General features: G+C 40.7%; 1 protein-coding gene across 9 annotated transcripts in view; it reads left to right on the forward strand.

The window, feature by feature from the left end:
• Cdk14 (cyclin dependent kinase 14) overlaps positions 1 to 19,620 on the forward strand; it is a 537,826-nt gene that overhangs the window by 146,621 nt on the left and 371,585 nt on the right. The window lies entirely within an intron of this gene.

Here is a 19,620-nt window from a genome sequence, read left to right on the forward strand (position 1 = left end):
CATCAGTCTCTATAAACTGACATGCACCTTTTTATATAACAAATTCATTTATTTTCATGTTATGTACATTGGTGGTTTGATTGTAAATAGGTCTGTGTCAGGTTGTCAGATCCCCTGGGACAGGAGTTATAGACAGGTGTGAGCTGCCACGTGGGTACTGGAAATTGAACCCCAGTCCTCTGGAAGAACAGTCAGTGCTCTTAACTGCTGAGCCATCTCCAGCCCGAAATGCAGCTTGCTCAGTTGATTCAGAGGGACTTATTCTCCTCGTGTCCTCCATCCCCACTGGCTCTTATTTTCTTTCTGCCTTCTCTTCCACGGTTCTCTGAACTCCCTCTGAGGGGAGGGATTTGAGGGAGACATCCATTTAGATCCTCTCTTCCTATAATGTCTGCCCGGGGGTCAGTTCATCTGTTATCATCTGCTGCAGCAGGAAGCTTCTCTGATGATGACTGAAGGAGGCTCTGATATACGAGTATCGCATCACAGAATATCATTAGCAGCCATTTTGATACCCTCGCATATCTTGCAGGCTAGCCAGGTTGTAGATCAAAAGTTCTATGGCTGGGTTGGTGTTTATGTTTCTCTTTTGTCACCCCGCGGAACCCCTTCCTGCATCAAAGGCGTGAGGATGAAAGAGCGAAGGCTCCACGTGGGCACCAGACGGAGGTCTCTGTGTTCAGTGGATTGTATGGGTGTTGTACAGGGCAATCGTGGCCCACCGGTTTGCAGAGAGCAGCCTCTCACTTCAGCATGAGCCTGTGTTGTCTGGGGATTTCCATGGGATTCCCTTGGCTAACAACTCAACTGAATACAACCAGTCCCAGTACTGGAAGCCTCCTTTGGTGACAGATGTCTTCATATTTCCATTATTAGGGGACCTCCTCAGGATCACCTTCATATATTTTAGGAAGCTTCCCCTGTACTGGGTCCCCCTACCCTTCCTCAAATGCCCCTCAATTTTTCTCCCTCTCTCCTACCTCTCCCCCCCATCCTTCCCTCCCCGATTCCACCTATAAAATTCCTTCTCTTTCTCCCTCTCGTGGAAAACCGTGTGTCCACTCTAGAACCTTTCTTTATATCCAGCCTTTCTGGGTCTATGGATTGTAGCTTGGTTATAATTTACTTAATACATTATATCCACATGCAAGCAAATACACACCATATTTCTCTTTCTGGATCTGAGTTACCTCACTAGAATGATTTTTTTTTTCTAGTTCCAACCATATGCCTGCAGATTTCATAATGTCATTTTTTTAATAGCTGAGTAATACTCCATTGTATAAATATACAATTTTCTTCATCCATTCTTCAGTTGAGGGACATCTAGCGTTTAGAATAAGTATAAATTATCTGAATCCAAACATACTGTCATTCTCGACATTCTTTTGAATTAAACATTATTCCACCTTTTCCACAACATCTAGTTTAAAACTGTAAGCTTTTATTTTCTTTCTTTCTACCTGGCTACATTGGCATAATGTTTCATATACCCTAGAAACACCTCTTTCTCTCTTTCCCACCGTTAATTACTTCCTGAGATCAAAGGACTTTTTTTTTTTTTTTTGGCAAGCCAGTGACTTTATTAGGATAACTTATAGGTTTGGGTGACAGATTTTTTTTTTCTCTTTATCAAAAGCCCTCCCCACCCCAGCCGAGGCAACCCCTGGAAGCTGCCTGCCCGGATGGATATCTCGAGAGACTTGCAGTCAGCAGAACAGCTCATTTCTTCCTCTGCCTTAGAACTATTTACGGCTTTTATGGCCTTTTGGAGGAGCCTTGTGAAACTTTTTTTTTTTTTTTTTTTTGGTTTGACGAACTTCTAGTGGTTGGACACCCTGAGTCTCATGAGCCTGCCTCTCTACCAAGAAGAGAATATTTCAGTTTTGATGAATTTTCTACACAAAGATTAGTGACTGAGTAACCTGACCATATTTTCTCAGAGATCAGAGAATGCTTTTAGTGATTTGACATTAGAGATTTCTGTTTTATTTTATCTAAAAAATTATATAATAAATCCTGATTATAATGTCCTCTCCCTCTACTCCTCCCAATTCCTCTCCAGCTCCCTTTCCATTTAGATTCATTAGATCCACCCCTTTCAGAAGACAAACAGGCTTCTAATGGATAATAATAAATAAATAATAAATAAAATATAATATATTAAAATAAAAACAAACACACTGGAATAGGCCAAAACAAACAGAAGGAAAAGAGCCCAAGAAAAAGCTCCTGAAACAGATACTCACTCATTAGCACATGCAGGCATCCCATAAAAACTCGAAATTTGAAGCTATAATATAGGCACAAGGTCCTATAGGGTTAAAAAGAGAAAAGAAAAAAGAAAGAAAAGAAAGGAAAAACCTTGAGGCAAGTGCTCCTCCAAAGATGCCATTGACCTTGTTTTCTCTTGGTCATCTACTATTGAGCATAAGGCCTGTTCTTAAGAGTACTTTGTGTCCCCAGTGAGACAGACTCCCTCTGAGAAAACTAATTTTTCGTTTGTAAGTGGTTGTCAGTTGGAGATAGCTTCCAGGTTAGGGATGGGACACGTATCCACTTCTCCTCAGCGCTAGGACCCCATCTGGTGTAGACCTGTGCAGGCCCTGTGCGTGCTGCCCCAGTCTCTGAGTTCTTACGTTTTTCTCTTGTTGATTCAGATGGCCTTGTCCCCCTCTAATGTCCTTTATTCTTTTCCTGCCTCCTCCTCTATGGGGTTTCCTGAGCCCTGAAAGGCAGAATTTGATGGCAATATCTTGTTTATGGTAGAGTTGTTCCAAGATCTCTCACGTTCTGCAAAATGTCTGTATATTTGTTCCCATCTGCTGCAAGAGGAAGCCTCTCTGATGATGACTGGGTTAGGCACTGATCTTTGAGCATATCAGAATACCATCAGGAGTCATTTTATTGCTGCTTTAAAAGAAATTTAAGAGCAGTAGTATTTAGGTTTACTCTAGGTCCCTGGGCTATCTTATCTCTGGTTCTTAGTCACCCAAGAAGTGTCAGGTGTGGATTGCATCTCATGGAGTGAGCCTTCAATCAAATCAGATGTTGGTTGGTTACTCCCATAGCTTTATGCCACAATTGCATTAGCATATCTTGCAGAAAGGACATCATTGTAGATTAAAGATTTGTAGCTGGGTTGGTGTTTGCATTTCTCCTTTGGTAGTCTGTGGAGTACCTTCCTATACCTAAGGTTCTAGCCATAGTCATGAAGGCTCTAGATAGGAACCAGCTAGATTTCCCCATGTTCAATGTATTGTGTAGCTGTTGTCTTTAGGAGTGGGCCTTGCTGTCGGTTTGTGGAGATCAATCTGCAGTTGCTGTCTTGGCAACAGCCTAGGTTGTTTGGGGTTCCCCTGGGACACCTTTTGCTGGAAACTCAATTAGATATAACCTATTCCTAGTAGTAGAGTTTCATTTGGTGACAAGAGATGACCAATTGGGACTATGTCTCACCCATTATTTGCTGATTTCATTTGGATCACTTTCATATATGTATTTATTTTATAAATCTACTATATTAGATTTCAGTACTATCCCTTATATGGCCCTTAATTTTTGCTATTGTAATAATATAAATAAAAATGCCACACACTCAACAGATCTCGAAAGACATTTATTGTGTGGAGGTGGAAGGAGAGAGACAGATTAAAGTGAGATAGTGGGAGAGCATAGGAGAAGAGAGAAAGGAGGAAGGAGTGAGGCACCTCAGAGAGAGTGGGAAAAAAAGCCAAAGCAGAGAGGGCAAGAGAGGAGGGAGAGAGAGAGAGAAGTAAGAGACTGGGGTTGGGGTGGGGTGTGTCTTTTATCCCTGGCCCCTAGCAGGTGACAGCTGATGACATCACAATTGCTAAGCAACCTAGAGGCAGGCTGCCTATATGCTAACAGCTGTCTTTCCCTGTATTTCCTCCCTCATTCTGTCTTCCCTCCCCTTCCTTGCTTGATTCTCCTGTTCCAGCACCTTCATCCATTCATTAATATTTAATTTGCCTTTCCTATTGAGATCTATTTATACTCCCTAGCCCCTCACTCTATACCTTACCTCTGTGATTCTATGGATTGTGGCTTTCTTTTCATTGACTTAAGAGCTAATATCCAAATATAAGTGTAGATATACCGTATTTGTTTTTCTGGGACTGTGTTACCTCACTTAGGATGATTTTTTTTTCTAGTTTTTTTTCCATTTACCTGCAGATTTCATCATTTTTTGAGGGTTGAATAATAATCTAGTATGTGAATGTACCACGTTTTCTTTATCTACTTCTGTGTTGTGGGACATCTAAGTAGTTTCAAATTTCTGGCTACTATGAATAAAGAAGAAGAGAATATGGTTGACCAAGTGTGTCTGTGTTAGAATGAAGCATCCTTTGGGTATATGCCCAAGAGTTATGTAACTGAATCTTGAGGGTATTCCTGAGGAACTGCAATACTAATTTCCACAGTGGCTGTACAAGTTCTCACTCCCAACAGTAATGGGTGAGTGTTCCCCTTATTCCATACCTGTGTTAGTGAGCTGTCACTTGTTTTGTTGTTTGTAGCCATTTTGATGGGCAAAAGAGGAAATCTGAAAATAGTTTTGATTTTCAGCTCCCTGATGGCTATGGATATTGAGCATTTCTTCAAGTATTTCTCAGCCATTTGAGTTTCTCTTTTGAGAATTCTCTGGTTAGATATTTTTAAAAATTTTTTAAAATTTTTTTATTAATTACACTTTATTTACTTTGTATCCCCACATAAGTCCCACCCTCCTCCCGCCCCCTTCTTCACACATGCCCCTCCCCAAGTCCACTGATAGGGGAGGTCCTCCTCTGCTTCCTTCTGATCTTATTAGTCTATCAGATCTCATCAGGAGTGGCTGCATTGTCATCTTCTGTGGCCTGGTAAGTTTGATCCCCCCTCAGGGGAAGGTGATCAAAGAGCAGGTCAATCAGATTATGTCAGAGGCAGTCCCTCTTCCCATTACTATGTAACCCACTTGGACACTAAACTGCCATGGGCTACATCTGTGCAGGGGTTCTAGGTTATCTCCATGCCTGGTACTTGGTTGGAGTATGAGTCTCTGGGAAGACCCCTGTGTTCAAAATTTCTGGTTCTGTTGCTCTCCTTGTGGAGTTCCTGTCCTTTCCATATCTTACTATTTCCCACTTCTTACATAAGATTCCATGCACACTGCCCAACAGTTGGCCATAAATCTAAGCATCTGCTTTGGTAGTCTGCAGGGTAAAGCCTTTCAGAGACCCTCTGTGGCAGGTTTCTAGCTTGTTTCCTGATTTCTTCTTCTTCTGACGTCCTTCCTCTTTGTCTTTCAGGATGGGGACTGAGCATTTTAATCAGGGGGTCCTCTCTCTTGATTAGTTTCTTTAGATGTACAGATTTTAGTAGGTTTATTTTATATTACATGTCTATATGAGTGAGTATATACCATGTGTGTCTTTCTGCTTCTGGGACAACTCACTCAGGATGATCCTTTCCAAGTTCCACCATTTACCTGCAAAGTTCATAATTTCCTTCTTTTTCATTGCTGAGTAATACTCCATTTTGTAGATGTACCACAATTTCTGCATCCATTCTTCAGTTGAGGGGCATCTGGTCTGTTTTCAGCTTCTAGTTATTACAAATAAAGCTGCTACAAACATGGTTGAGCAAATGTCCTTATTGTGTACTTGAGCCTCTTTTGGGTATATGCCTAGGAGTGGTATGGCTGGATCTTGAGGAAGTGCTATTCCTAGTTGTCTGAGAAAGCGCCAGATTGACTTCCAAAGTGGTTGTACCAGTTTACATTCCCACCAGCAATGGAGGAGGGTTCCCCTTTCTCCACAACCTCTCCAGCATGTGTTGTCACTTGAGTTTTTAATCTTGGCCATTCTGATGGGTGTAAGGTAAAATCTCAGGGTCATTTTGATTTGCATTTCCCTAATGGCTAATGAGCTTGAGCGTTTCTTTAAGTGTTTCTCTGCTATTCGATATCCTCTACAGAGAATTCTCTGTTTAGCTCTGTTCCCCATTTTTTAAGTGGATTACTTGGTTTGCTGCTTTTCAGCTTCTTTAGTTCTTTATATATACTGGATATTAGCCCTCTGTCAGATAAAGGGTTGGTGAAGATTCTTTCCCAATCTGTAGGCAGTCTTTTTGTTTTGATGACGGTGTCTTTTGCTTTACAGAAGCTTTTCAGTTTCATGAGGTCCCATTTATTGATTGTTGCTCTTAGAGCCTGTGCTGTTGGTGTTTTGTTCAGGAAGTTGTCTCCTGTACCAATGAGTTCTAGGCTCTTCCCCACTTTTTCTTCTAACCGATTTAATGTGTCTGGTTTTATGTTGAGGTCTTTGATCCACTTGGACTTTAGTTTTGTGCAGGGGGGTAAGTATGGATCTATTTGCATTTTTCCATACGTAGACATCCAGTTAGACCAGCACCATTTGTTGAAGATGCTATCTTTTTTCCACTGTATGGTTTTGGTATCTTTGTCAAAGATCAGGTGTCCATAAGTTTTTAGGTTTATTTCTGGGTCTTCTTTTCAGTTCCGTTGATCCACCATTCTGTTTTTATGCCAGTACCATGCAGTTTTTTATTACTGTTGCTCTATAGTACAGCTTAAGATCAGGGATGGACATACCTCCAGAAGATCTTTTATTGTAGAGGATTGTTTTAGCAATTCTGGGTTTCTTGTTATTCCATATGAAGCTGAGAATTTTTCTTTTCCGGTCTGCAAAGAATTGTGTTGGTAATTTGATGGGAATTACATTGAATCTGTAGATTGCTTTTGGTAAGATGGCCATTTTTACTATGTTAATCCTGCCAAGCCATGAGCATGAATGATTTTTCCATCTTCTGATATCTTCTTCTAATTCTTTCTTCAGAGACTTGAAATTTTTTTCATACAAGTCTTTGACTTCCTTGGTTAGGGTTACACCAAGGTACTTTATGTCTTTTGTGGCTATTGTGAAGGGTGTTGTTTCCCTAATTTCTTTCTCAGCCCTTTTGTCTTTTGTATACAGGAGGGCTATTGATTTTTTTGAGTTAATTTTGTATCTGGCCACTTTGCTGAAGGTGTTTATCAGCTGTAGGAGTTCCCTGGTAGAGTTTTTGGGGTCACTCACGTATACTATCATATCATCTGCAAATAGTGATAATTTGACTTCTTCCTTTCCAATCTGTATTCCCTTGATCTCCTTCAAACTGTCTTATTGGTCTAGCAAGGACTTCCAGCACTATGTTGAAGAGATATGGAGAGAGTGGGCAGCCTTGTCTTGTCCCTGATTTCAATGGGATTGCTTTAAGTTTCTCTCCATTCAGTTTGATGTTGGCTATAGGCTTGCTGTATATCGCCTTTACTATGTTTAGATAAGTGCCTTGTATCCCTGATCTCTCCAATACTTTAAACATGAATGGATGTTGGATTTTGTCAAATGCTTTTTCAGCATCTAGGGAGATTATCATGTGGATTTTTTCTTTCAGTTTGTTAATATGGTGGATCACATTGATGGATTTCTGTATATTGAACCACCCTGCATACCTGAGATGAAGCCTACTTGGTCATAGTGGATGGTATCTTTGATGTGTTCTTGTACTCAGTTTGCAAGTATTTTGTTGAGTATTTTTGCATCAATCTTCATAAGGGAGATTGGCCCGAAATTCTCTTTCTTTGTTGGGTCTTTGTGAGGTTTAGGTACCAAGGTGACTGTGGCTTTAGAGAATGAGTTTAGTAATGTTCCTTCTGTTTCTATTTTGTGGAATTATTTCAAGAGAACTGGAGTTAGCTCTTCTTTGAACATCTGGCAGAATTCTGCACTGAAACCATCTGGTCCTGGGCTTTTTTTGGATGGGAGACTTTTGATGACCGCTTCTATCTCCTTGGGGGATATAGGACTATTTAATTGATTTACCTGGTCTTGATTCAGTTTTGGTAAGTGTAACCTATCGAGAAAATTGTCCATTTCATTTAGATTTTCAAATTTTGTGGCATATAGACTTTTGAAGTAAGTCCTAATGATTGTTTGGATTTCCTCAGTGTCTGTAGTTATGTCCCCCTTTTCATTTCTCATTTTGTTGATTTGGAAGGTATCTCTCTGCCTTTTAGTTAGCTTGGCTAAGGGTTTGTCTATCTTGTTGATTTTCTCAAAGAACCATCTTTTGGTTTCATTGATTCTTTGAATTGTTTTATTTGTTTCTAATTCATTGATTTCAGCCCTGAGTTTGATTATTTCCAGCCGTCTACTCCTTTTTGGTGTGTCTGCTTCTTCTTTTTCTATGGTTTGTAGGTGAGCCATTAATTTGCTTGAATGAGCTGTCTCGAATTTCTTCTTGAAGGCACTTAGTGCTATGAACTTTTTTCTTAGCCTACTTTCATTGGGTCCCACAGTTTGGCTATGTTGTGTCTTCATATTCATTGAGTTCTAGGAAGACTTTTATTTCTTTCTTTATTTCTTCCCTGACCCAGCTGTCATTTAGTAACAAGTTGTTCAGTTTCCATGTGTGTGTAGGCTTTTTGCTATTTCTGTTGTTGTTGAGGTCCAGCTTTATTCCATGCTGATCAGACAAGATACAAGGGATTATTTCAATCTTCTTGTATCTGTTGAGGCTTGCTTTGTGACAAACTATGTGGTCTATTTTGGAGAAGGTTCCATGAGGTGCTGAGAAGAAGGTAAATTCTTTTGTGTTTGGGTGTAAGGTTCTGTAAATGTCTGTTAGGTCCATTTGATTCATGACCACTGTTAGAGACATTGTTTCTTTGTTTAATTTCTATTTTGTTGACCTGTCTTTTGTTGAGAAGCGGGTTTTGAAGTCTCCAACTATTAATGTGTGGGGATCTATGTGTGTTTTAAGTTTCATCAATGTTTCTTTTATAAATGTGGGTGCCCTTGCATTTGCGGCATAGATGTTCAGGATTGTGATGTCTTCCTGATGGAATTTTCCGTTGATGAGTATGAAGATTGATTTTGGTTGAAAATCTACTTTATTAGATATTAGGATGGCTACTCCTGCTTACTTCTTGGGTCCATTTGCTTGGAAAGCCGTCTTCCAACTCTTTACCCTCAGGTAATGTCTATCTTTGTGCCTTAGGTGTGTTTCTTATTTGCAACAGATTGCTGGGTTTTGTTTACGCATCCATTCTGTTAGTCTGTGGTTTTTTTTTTTTTTTTTTATTGGAGAATTGAGTCCATTGATGTTGAGAGAGATTAATGATCAGTAGCTGTTAGATCCTTTGATTTTGATGTTGGCTGTGGTCATAAGTTTGTGTGCTTGGTTGTTTTTGGTTTTACTGTAGTGAGGTTAATTATTTCCTGGAAAGTAGCTAGTTTTCTTCGGTTGTATTTTCCCTTCTAGTGTCTTCTGTATCGTTGGATCTGTGTGTAACTATTGTTGAAATTTGTTTTTGTCATTGAATATCTTGTTTTCTCCGTCTATGAGGATTGAGAGTTTTGCTGGGTATAGTAGCCTGGGTTGACATCTGTGTTCTCTTAGGGTCTGCATGATATCTGTCCTGGCCCTCCTGGCTTTCATAGTCTCTGTTGAAAAGTCAGGTGTTATTCTAATGGTTTTGCCATTATATGTTACTTGGCCTTTTTCCCTTGCAGCTTTTAGTATTTTTTCTTTGTTCTGTATACTTACTGTTTTGATTATTATGTGGCGGGAGGATTTTCTTTTCTGGCCTAATTTATTGGGTGTTCTGTAGGCCTCTTGTATTCTTATTGGCCTCTCCTTTAAGTTGGGGAAATTTTCTTCAATGATTTTGTTGAAAATATTTTCTGGGCCTTGGAGGAGGGTATCTTCTTTTTCCTCTATTCCTATTATTCTTAGGTTTTGTCTTTTTATGTTGTCTTGAATTTCTTGGATGGTCTGTGTCAGGAATTTTTTAGATTTAAGATTTTCTTTGACAGATACATCTATTTCTTCCATTGTATCTTCCACACCTGAGATTCTTTCTTCCATCTCTTGTTGTCTATTGGTTAAGCTAACCTCTGTAGTTCCTGTTTTCTTCCCTAAGTTCTTTCTCTCCACAATTTCCTCCATTTGCGTTTTCTTTAATTTTTCCAATTCTATCTTCAGATCTTGAGTCGTTTTGTTGATTTCCTTCACCTGTCTGACTGTATTTTCCTGTTTTTCCTTCAATTCCTTCAGTTGTTTGTTTGAACAGTCCTTTGTTTCTTTTATTTATTTCAGTGATTTAAGTATTTCCTCTCTAAAGGTCACAAACTGTTGTGCTGCAACTTCCTGTATTTCTTCATGGATGGCCATAATCTGTTTTTCTTTATCTTCTTCTATTTCTTTATAGATGGCCATAATCTGTTCTTATCTTCCTCTATTTCTTTATGGATGGCCATATTCTGTTTGAGTTTATCTTCCTCTAGGTCTTTACGGATTTTATTTTTTTCCTCTGTTATCTTCATGAGCATAGATGTTAGGTCATCTTCTTGAATTTCAATTATGCTGGGGTGTCCAGGGCTACTTGCCCCTGGATAACTGAGTTCTGGAGATGCCATATTGCTCTGTCTTTTGTTGGTTGAGCTTTACGCTGGCCTCTACCCATTGGGCTATCATAGGTGTTTTACTTAGTTTCTGGTGGTTCCTGGAATCCTGTGGTGGAGAGAATCCCCTTGGCAGGAAGATGGTTTTTCCTGAAGGAAGCCTCCTCAGCTTTTTGGGTATAGTCACTGTATGGCTGGTGTTTTTCAGGAGTTGCCACAGCTCACCTCAGGCATAGAGACCCGAATGGTGACTATGGTCCTTGTTAGTCGAGAGGGCTCTCTTCTCACCCTGAAAAGTTCTGAAGACAGCTGCCCTGCTTCTGGGTTTCTTGCTGTAAATTTAGTGAGTTGCTGCTGTAACCTGTGTGTCCCTTGGTTTGGTCAGTTTTGTTAGGGATAACTGGTTGCCCCTTGGAGCAGTATCTGGGTATTGATCTCCGGGATTCCGGGCTTTTGTAGGTCTGAGGTTGGGGCTCTGTGCACCAGTACTCAAGCTGTAATCTGTGGCGGTGGGGTATTGCTCTCCTGGTAACAGCAGGCTATCTGGTGCACAGCAGGTTCCTGGGTTGGGCCAGTCTTCGGGACCTTTTCCAGGGATATACTGGGTGGCGTAAGTTCGTCCCCTTTGCTTCCTTTCCTAAGAGAATTTCTCCCAACAGGGACTCCAAGTCTCTGGTGTCCTGGGGTGCACAGTTCTGTCTGTGAGGAATAGTTGGTACAAAGCTGGTCTCTGGGCTGGCAGCGCATGCGCGCACCCACTAGTCTGTGGGACCTTTCCCAGGGATATACTGGATGACCTAATTCGGGTCCCCATTTTCTTTCTGTGAGGTTTACTCCTGACAGGGACTCCCAGTCTCTATTGCCCTGGGACACACAGCTCTGTCTGTGCTGGGGAGCTGGGCACCCAACAACTCTATGTGCTCTTGGCTTGGGCCCAGTTCAGTGATGGCGGCTTGTACCCACTGGTCTGGGAGACCTTCTCCAGTCAGGGTGACCCAAATCAGCACCGTTTCCTTCCTTCCCTGTGGGGCCCTGTTCCGATAGGAACTCCCAGTTTCTGTTGCCCTGGGGTGCACAGCTCTGTCTGTGCCGGAGAGCTAGGCCGTAGCAACTGTCTGTGCCCATGGCTGGAGCCCAGTTCAGTGATGGCGGCTCGTACCCGCTGGTCTTCGAGACCTTTTCCAGGGAAAGACTGGGTGACCCGTGGCCAGTCCCGCTGCCAGTCCCGCTGCCTCCCTTCCCCGTGGGTTTTTCTCGCGACTGGGACTCCCAGTCTCTGGTGTTTTTGTGCCCACCGATCAGCCTGGGAAGGTGATCAGGACATTCAGGCATGTGGCTCTGGTCTGGCAACCTAGTGCCTGGAGGACTCGGGATCTCTTCGGGGTCTGGCCAGGTGGCCTGAGAGTGGACCGAACTGATTCCCACGCTGTGGGGGTTTCTTCTCACCTGGGAAACACGATCGCTGTTGTTTTAGGGTCCAGAGTTCAGTCTCTTGGTCGCTGTATGGAAAATGTTGTCCTGCTCCTCAGACGCAGTGTTCTCCTGGCACCGCCATCTTGACCCCCCTGGTCCTCTGTTTAGATCTTTAACCCATTTTTAATTGAGTTTCTTGATAACATGTTCCTTGAGAATATTTTGGATATTAGTCCTATATTAGATGCGTAGCTGGCAAAAATCCTTTCCCATTCTGTAGGCTGCTGCTTTTTCTGAAGTGTGGTTGTCCTTTCCATACAGAAGGTTTTCAGTTTCATAGGATCTCATTTGTTAACTGTTGCTTTTAATGCCTGTTGTAATGGTGTTCTGTTCAGAAAGTCTTTCCCTGTGCTAGTGAGTTCAAGGCTATTCCCCACTTTCTCTTCTATAAGGTTCAGTATATCTGGTTTTATGTTGAGTTCTTTGAATCATTCGAGGTTGAGTTTTATGCAGGATGATGAGTATAGATTTATTTAGATTCTTTTACATGCAACCATCCAGTTTGACCAGCAACATTTGTTGAAGATGCTGTATTTTCTACAGTGTGTTTTTCTGTCTTCTTTATAAAAAAATCAGGTGTCCATAGGTGTTTGGATTTATGTCTGAGTCTTCAAACTGATTTCATTGATCAACATGCCTGCTTTTGTGTCATACCATTCTTTTTTATTACTAAATCTCTGAAGTACAACTTGGTATCAGGGTTTTTGTTGGAATTTCTTTTTCTTTTTTTCTTTTTTTTTTTTTTCAATGCAGTTTATTCAGGAACCTTGAACAATCATCAGACCCTGGGGAAAGCCAGCCCACAGCTTAAATAGCCTTTGGGTAGCCAACCCAGGTGTGCCACGTGGGCAATGCAGATAGGTCCACATACATGGAAGCAAGCCAGATCCTCAGCCTTAGCCAAATGTGGAGTTGTTTGTGACAGAGAGCACTCACCATCTGGAAGGTGGAAGGCAGAAACCAGCTCCATCTTTAAGGCGCGGCATTACGCAGCTCTCTACAGTTCCCCCTTTTTGTTTTAGACGCATCAGGCAAGAGTAGAGGTCTGATCTCTGATATTAGAAATAAATTGGGACTTTGTACCGATGTTCATTTAGGTGTCATCCACCCAAAGAGCATCAGACCCGTCTGATACCTTTTTCTCAGAGGCGGGACCTGGGGCATCAACCTGCATGCAATCAGACTTGCTCTTCTCTGGGTCAAAAGCGGCTGACCCTGAGTGCAGTGCTTAGCCTCGCATCCTGAGCATAACATTTAAGCTTTTTATGGTAGCCAACCATGCTTGGGGAGACTGTCCTGCTTCAATGGCTGTAAAGGCCTGAATGATCATGGCTGCATTACGCTGTTGTGAGACTCTAATCTTGCATATACACCACAGGCAAACCAAGGAGACCAACACCAGAAGGCCTGCTAACGCTCCCATGCCCGCCCATTCCTTCAGATGATTCATGGCTGCCGCAATCCATGATGATAATCCTGTGGCTAGTCCTGCTTCCACTCTGGTAGAATTTACTGTAATAATGGCCACTCTCAGCTGCTCCATCGTGGTATCGAATTCTCCAGTCCAATTACCTAAAATATAGCTAGACAATTGTTTAGACAGATTTGCAGCACAGGAAAAATTCTCATGATGGGGATTGCACTGAATCTGTAGATTTCCTTTGGTAGAATGGCCAGTTTTACTATATTAATCCTACCAATTCATGAGCATGGGACATAGTTTCATTTTCTGATATATCCTTCAATCTTTTCTTCATTGCTTTAAATCTTTTTATACAAGTCTTTTACTTGCTTGGTTCAGGTTACTTCAAGATATTTTTTAGGTCATTTTGAAAGGTGTTTTTTTCCTGATTTCTTTCTCAGTCCATTTGTCATATATATATATATATATATATATATATATGGAGGCTACTGACTTTTGTGAGTTCATTTTGTATTTAGACACTTTGCGAGAGTGTTTATCACCTTAGGAGTTTCCCCATGAAATTTTTAGGGTCACTTCTTTACACTAATGTATAGTCTGCAAAGAATGATACTTTGACATTTTCCTTTCCAAGTTGTTTCCCCTTGATCTACTTCAGTTGTTGTATTGTTTGAGCTAAGACTTCAAGTATGGAGAGTGGAAAACCTTGTCTTGTTCCTGATTTTAGGGGAATTGCTTTGGGTTTCTCTCCATAAGACAATGTTGGCTATGGGCTTGCTCTAAACTGCTTTAATTATGTTGAGGTATATCCCTTGTATTCCTAACCTCTATAAGATTTTTATCATGAAGGTGTGTTGAATTATATCACAGGCCTTTTCTGCATCTAGTGAAATGATAATGTGATTTTTTTTCCTTTCAGTCTATTTGTATGGTGGATTGCATTTATTGATTTACATATGTTGAACCATCCCTATGTTGAAGCTTATTTGCTCATGTTGGGTGATATTTTTGTTGTGTTCTTGGATTTGGCTTGCAAGTATTTTATTGAGAATTTTTGTTCTACGTTCATAAGAGAAATTGGTCTGTAATTCTCTTTCTTTATTGGTATTTATATGGTTTAGGTATCAGAATAACTGTGGCTTCATAAAATGAACTGGGCAATTGTTCCTCTGTTTCTGCATTGTGGAATAATTTGAGGAGTATTGGAATTAATTCTTCTTTGAAAGTCTGGTAGAAATCTATGCAAAAACCATCTGGCACTGTTTTTTTGTTTGTTTGTTTGTTTGATTGATTGGCTGCTTTTATTTCACTAGGAGTTATATGTCTATTTTAATTGCTTATATTTGTATAGATTTTCCAATTTGCTGGAGCACAAGTTTTTCCAGATTTGGGCTTTTTAAAAGCCTCTCCAGACATTCCCGAAGATTCCTTTCCCTATTCCCTCTATCTCAGAAAGTGAGGAAGCAAGGTCATGTGACAAGAAGCTTGTAGGAAGCCTCTGTTTTAAGAATAACTCAAAGCAAAAGCCTTCTTTCACCTTAATAACTTTAGCAAATGATAGCAAAAATAATTTTGTAAACCATCCCTGCTACAATGTATTTTTAAATCTGTGATGAGAAATTGATGGATAACATATAATGGGAAACTTTTTTAGGTCCAATTTGAGGAAGTTTGTGTGTGTGTGTGTGTGTGTGTGTGTGTGCTCATGTTTTTGTTCAGGGTTTTTAAGAAGATTAAATAAACATTCCTCATAAAGATTATATAGATAACAAATGCAGAAATAGACTGTTGGAAGTAGTAATTGTGTTAACCTTGAGAGCTGTTAAAGGGTTTTTTTTTCCAATAATGAGTGAACATGACAGCAAATAGAAAGAAACTTGAGCCAGAAAGCTATACTCTTAATGACTCAATCAAGCAGGTTGAGAGCATGGAATGTTAGAGTAATGCTCTGTAGAGTGAAGCTACTGTTTACAGAAGTCGTGTTCCCAGATTTTTATTCTTTCCTATATAAAGTTAGTAGTATTTGTTACCTTAAAACTACTTGTACATGTAAGATTAGCAATGTGATGCCATCTAGCCATTACAAAGCAATCATTTGTCATTAACCACAGTTCTGGCATTTGCCTCACTTACTTCTCACGATGCTCTCCATCCTATCCGCCACCATAATCACCTCTGTCTCACCAGTCAGCAGTCTCAGTGCATAGATTTTCATCAGCTCTCAGTGGTCACACAGGTGGTCAGTAGCAACACTTGCTTAACACTTGCTTAGCTCATGTTCTTTTGTCTGTAAGACACCCCCCCCACCAGTCACCACACCATTACTTCATATTATGCATACTTTAGAGCACTGGAAAGATTTAGATCTTATTAAATAATCCAGATGGTCCTTACATATGCCCTGACTTGTTTTAGTTATGATTCAAACAAAAGCAAACATACTATTTGATGATAAGTAAACAAACAAGCACTTAGGACTGCCTACCCACAAAAGGGCCATTCAGCTAATGATCAGGTTAATAACTCGGTTAATTGTTTAACATGAATAATCACTTCAAAATCTTAGAAAGCGCTGAATGCTGTTCCGTTCATTATTCTTGAATAAAGGAAAGGCTTTGCCTTTCGTCTTCGAGAAGGACAGTCGGTAGTTCTGTCGGCAGATTCTAGACAGTCGGCAGTTTTCCTTTCAGTAGGTTTAAATTTATCTTGTCAGCATTTCTTGAGAAGTCAGGAGCCCACTGGTCACACGTAGAATTTAGTTTGCCCAACAGGAGATGGAAACCATGGCTCACTGATGGTAGGTTGCCTGAACTCCATTCCTTTTGGCTAGTAAGGTTTGGATAAGACAACAGCTATGCACTTGTCCTACAGCAGAAGGTGAGAGTTGAGTTTGTTCAGCATATCCCTAGAGTGCTACATAAATTAAAGGAGCCTTTTAAATGCTGAGGGCCTGTTTTGTACTCTTCAGCATTCTTTTGTAAGGCCACATTCCTGCCTCTATCTTGAACTATTTTGTTTAGTACCCTCCTCGGTCTCTTGTTTTTTCTTTTCTTTTTTTATAATTATGTATTAATTACACTTTATTCACTTTGTATCCCCACATAAACCCCTCCCTCCTCTCCTTCCAATCTCCCCTTTCTCCCTCTTCTTCACACATGTCCCTCCCCAAGTCCACTGATAGGGGAGGTCCTTCTCTCCTTCCTTCTGATCTTAGTCTATCAGATCTCATCAGGAGTGGCTGCATTGTTATCTTCTGTGGCCTGGTAAGGATGCTCCCCACTCAGGGGGAGATGATTAAAGAGAAGGCCAATCAGATTATGTCAGAGGTAGACCCTCTTCCCATTACTATGTAACCCACTTGGACACTAAACTGCCATGGGCTACATCTGTGCAGGGGTTCTAGGTTATCTCCATGCCTGGTACTTGGTTGGAGTATGAGTCTCTGGGAAGACCCCTGTGTTCAAATTTCTGGTTCTGTTGCTCTCCTTGTGGGGTTCCTGTCCTCTCCATCTTATCTTGCAGAAAAGCTGATTGGTCTTAGAGATGTCTGTGATTCTCCCTTTTTGAGGATTTCACACACATGTTCATTGCCCTGATTTATACATGTGATGTTCAAATACCACCACTGACCTCATTGTGGTTGTTGGCCAGGGCTGGCAAAACAAAGAACCACTTAAACATCAGCCTTAAACATCATGATTTTGTTGTTTCACAGTTCTGGACTGGAGATTAAAGGCCAAGAGGAGGGCACTTTGTTCTTTTCAAGGACTTCTGAGGGAAGAAAAGTCTCTTCCATTCCTCCTGCCAGCCTTTGTGGGGTGGTGATCTCCAGGTTCCTTAGTGGTAGGCTCATTACTCAGTGGTAGGCTCATTACACCAAAGATAGTCTGTCTTTAACCTTCCAAGTGTTCTATTTTGTGTGCTTGTGTCTGCGTCTGTCTGTTCAGTGTTCCCTTTGGATCAAGTCCTATAGCATATGGGATTAATGTCCTTCTTAATGACTTTACTAGATCCTGATGGGTCTTTGATGATCATAGTTTTTGTTTCACATACATTCTCTCTCTTTGTGTCTGAATATATATATATGTATATATGTGTATATATATATATTCTCTCTCCTCTCTCTTCCTCTCTCTCACACACATGCATACACAAAACACATAAAATACATGTGTGTGTATGGGCTTTCCTATGCATGTGCATGTGTAGGCCTCTATTGTTATCCACCTTAATTTTGAGACTGGGTTTGTTACTGAACCTGGAGCTTGCCACTTCTGCTACAATAGTTGGTCAGTAAGTGCCTGGGATCATCTGTCTTTATGTTGCAAGTCTGTGGTTACGGTTGTATGCCTCTGTGCCTGGCTATTTTTATTGGTGTTGGGGTTTCCAGTTCAAATCATCATGTTTGTATACCAGGCATTTTAAGAAATGAGACCTCTCTCCCACCCTCAAGACCATGTTGCCATGTAAGGTCCCTTCCTGAGGTTTAGGTTAGAATGTAAACACATCTTTTCTTGTAGGGCACCCTTTAATCCTTAACAGTTACTCATTTCAAACCTCCCAGTTTGTCATTGCATTCACAACAGTCTTCTTTTAGTACCTATGACATTTGTTAGCCTTCCCGCAGCTTTCACTCACAGTGTAAACAATTACTCTCAATAAGAGGGTGTGTATATCATGATGATGTTGGAATAATGGCAGTCCCTGGTTTAGAAGCCCATGGAGGAAGAGAAAGAGATTGTTTATGTTGTTGTCCTTGAGTTTTGGCCTCTTGTGAGTTCTTGTAAAAACACCAACACTTTTCACTGAGATTCCTGTGTAGGGTGGTAGCCTGCCTGCTTGACTTCAGAAGAATGATTGGCTCCAAGGTATCTTTTCCTTTCTCTTTGAAATTTGATCACTATTTATTTATTTATTTTGCCAATTCTTGGGAAATTTATCTTTTCTGGTTAATTTTCAAGAATAATTTTTATTTTTTAAGATTATAATATAATTACATCAGTTCCCTTCTTTCCTCCAAAACCTTCTATGTACCCCATTGCTGTCTTTCAAATTCATGCCCTCCATTTTAAAATTGTTGTTGCATGTGGGTATGTGTGTGAATTTATACTTACACACATACATACACACTAGTCCATATAATATTACTTGTATGTATATGTTTTCAAGATTGCCATTTGGTATTGGACAACCACTTAGGTGGTTCCTCCCTATGTAAGAACATTTCTCCCACTCTCAGCATTTCTTAGTTGCTTATTGTTCTTTGTCTTGGGTTGAAGTCTCTCAAACTTTCCTCCTTCCATGAAGGCATGGTTATTAGTATCATCCCTGTTTAGTACATGTTCACGAAGTCATGTTGGTAAGGCTTCATGAGTGTAGTCTTTCCCACATTCTAAGAGACACAATATCACAGCAAACTTCACATTCCTGTGGCTCTGGTGCTTACACTCTTTTTGCCCCTCCTCTACAGTGATTCCTCAGCCTTAGGTATAGGAGTTGTGCTGGCTATATGTCTGTTAGAACTAGGATCCACTACTCTGCATTTTAGTTGGTTATGTTATCTGATAGTCTCCAGATGTTACAAACAAAAGTTTCCTTGATGAGGGTTAAGAACTACACTTATCATCATTATCACCATTACCAGCACTACCACCATCATCAGAGTTCTTTGACAGTTTCATACATGTTTATAATATATTCTCATTACTCTCTCTACAAACATCTCACCTTCCTCTGATGCCCTATGATACCCTTTTTCATCCTACCAGTGCCTTTCCTGGATTCATGACTTTTGGTTTTGTTTCATAACTAATTTGGCCTAACCAGGGCCATCTGTGTGACCATTAGAAGTATACATTGGTGCCTGATGGGGGTCACCAGTGAGTAAACAACTGACAGCAACGATTCCCTCTCTGCATGAAGCTATGAGTGGTGAATAGAGTGGGAAGTAAAGACCGTGAGTTCCCTCTCTGTCTAAGACTGGCTGTTGACAGGCATATTCTTGTGCAGACTCTGTACAGGCATCCTCTTTGTGATTGCAGTGGTTGTGTCTTGCATTTTTCAGCTCTTCTCTCTACTTTCCTGCTTTTACATTGTTTTAAATGTCCTCCCCTTCTTCTGCATTGTCCCTTGAAACTTGGAGAGGATTTTCCTTGGATTGTCCCAAGGAAACTTGGCATAGATGTCTTGTTTAGGGCTGAGCACTCAAACATCACTTATTCTCAGCATACTGTGCAGCTCTGAGTCTTCATCCAT

This window comes from Meriones unguiculatus, chromosome 21, assembly GCF_030254825.1.
Source record: "Meriones unguiculatus strain TT.TT164.6M chromosome 21, Bangor_MerUng_6.1, whole genome shotgun sequence".
NCBI lineage: Eukaryota > Metazoa > Chordata > Mammalia > Rodentia > Muridae > Meriones > Meriones unguiculatus.